General features: G+C 41.6%; 1 non-coding gene across 1 annotated transcript; it reads right to left on the bottom strand.

Annotated features, from left to right (window-relative positions):
• Positions 1-945: 945 nt before the first annotated feature.
• Gm26278 lies at positions 946-1,077 on the bottom strand. The gene has a single exon (XR_003949115.1). It is a non-coding gene; the product is annotated as a small nucleolar RNA SNORA17 (small nucleolar RNA).
• Between the last annotated feature and the right edge of the window lie 1,232 nt (positions 1,078-2,309).

Below are 2,309 nucleotides of genomic sequence, written 5' to 3'. Positions count from 1 at the left end.
GTGTTCCACAATATACACTTTTTGTCCACACTTCTTTGTTTACATATGATCATTGCAAATGGCTCATTGGTCTGCCATGAGGCCTCTGCATTCTGTTGTTTTATCGATCCCAGAAACTCACTGTACTCTCAGATATCATGTTGTTGCCCTTTGCAATGGAGATCTTGTAGTTTTAGATCTGTAGGACTGACTGTCCACTTCATATATTCCAACTCTTTACCATGGGGTGGATGTTGGAGTGGACCAATTCAAAGCCCTGGATCTGAGTCCAAGAAGTATCTGAGCTGGTCAACCTGCAGGCTCTCCAGATTTCATACCCTCAGGGCATGCTCTCCAGCAGCACTCAGAACCAGAGCCAACTCTCTCCTGATGCCCAGGAGTGGTGCAGGGCTTGCTCTCCTGCTCTCAGGACCCCAAGGCCAATTTTCCAAACTGCTAAGAATGACAAGGGGTGACAGCCGGGGATGTCATCTCTCCTTTACTCATGCTGCAGCAGGGCAGATAAGTTGCAGGACCAACTCTCTAATATTCACACCCTTGAGGTCAGATCACCCTTGGTCATAGGATCAGGATCAGCTCTGTTGTGCTGATGTAAGGCCAGCTCTCCCACTACAGATGGAAAGAGCAAAAGGAAGGGGAATGGATCTCTGCATTGTAGAAGTCACAGCACAGCAAACAAGAGGCAGGGCCAGGCTCTCCCATGCTCCTACCCTTGGATCCAGATCACCCCCCAAATCCCACATCCAGTGCCAGTTCTAATATGCTGCCTGGGTAAAGTGCAGAGCCTGCTCTCCTGAGTGCTGCAGCAAGTGACAGACAGGGCCAGTGACTCTGCCCTGGGAGCCTGTCTAGGCCTGTGTGTGCTGGATTGATGGTTGTCTCATGCTAGCTCCCTGTCTGTGCCTCCTGGCGCCAGATGGGTGGTGATGTCAGGCTCACTTCTTTCAAGTTAGGCTACTAATCTTCTGGATGTTCATAAATCAGAACACTAAGCATAGGTGTACCCTCTCAGCTCTTTGCCACCTATTGATTCACATATGATACAGTAGCAACACCTATAATGTCTCTTGGAGCACATGAATATTTTTTGATTGTTTGCTTATGTATTTTTTTAAACGGATTTATTAAGGCTCCACATGCCTCACAAAAGCATTCATTTGGATCTTCCTCCACCACTCACTATCCATTTATTCTAACTACCCTGTGATTTTAATTCTCTTTCTCACTATCTCTCATAAGGGGAAAAAACAACAACAAAACAAACAAACAAAAAATGACTTTGTGGGAACTCTACAAAAGCATTCATAAGAAAATAGATGAATAGAAAAAATGTGTCATAAGAGAATGTAGTTTTACAACACAGATACCCCTTTCACTTTTAAAATTTGTTGGTAAGGTATCCTATCTTTGCACTGGGAGATATTTTTCTAGATACGTTTTCTATATTCAGAAGTGTGACTTCTATGTGAATAAATAGTGAAACATATAATCAGAATCCAATGTCCTAGAGATTTTGATGTGGCTCTTTAATTGAAAAGAGTCACCATTTGAAATCAGTGATTCAAGAAGGAAAAGAAAGCCAGAATCTGCAAGCCCAGTGTCTAAAGGCATGCCCCTGACCAAAGCCATAGCCTGCCTACTGCATCTGAAAGGATGAAAAGTGATAAAAGAAATATTTCCAAAATCTCAGCATAATGTTATTTTTGTATCTGATATACACTGTTTATATTCTCCATCCTTTTAAGTTTTCACTTCCTTCTCCTCTTGTTGCTTCAACTGTCCTCTCCCTCTTCCCTTCTCTCCTGCTCTATCTTTAAAAACCATTTTAATTAGGATATTTTCCCTTTGAAGCCAAAGTACATATTGCTAACTTTTAGATCTTTAATAAAAGTTCAGAGAGAAACCACTTTAGAATTCTCAAGGGGACTAACAATTTGAAGATATAGTAATAATTGTTTCATGCAGTGAACTGCATTCTCCCATAACCCATGTGGCAAAGTTTTAACTCCTAGTAGCACAGAATGTGACTTAAGATAAACATGAGTTAAAGGATGCAAGTAGTTGAGTTAAGGTCATTAGGACAGACTTTACTCTTAGGTGGCTGGTATCTCTATGATAGAGAAAATTCATAGGAGAGGTTTGAGTCTACAGGTTCCATTGCCTCCTTCTGGCTTCTATTGGAACCTGCACACTCATGTGCATACCAAATAACACCTAACTCCTCCACACCTCCCCCCCACACACACATACACACTAACATACACTTGAAAATAAAACTGATAAAATAAAAAAAGTTTTGATGTGATAAT

Source organism: Mus musculus, chromosome 10, assembly GCF_000001635.26.
Source record: "Mus musculus strain C57BL/6J chromosome 10, GRCm38.p6 C57BL/6J".
NCBI classification, from domain to species: Eukaryota; Metazoa; Chordata; class Mammalia; order Rodentia; family Muridae; genus Mus; species Mus musculus.
Note: the sequence above shows the minus strand (reverse complement) of the source record. Positions and strands in the feature narration are given on the sequence as shown.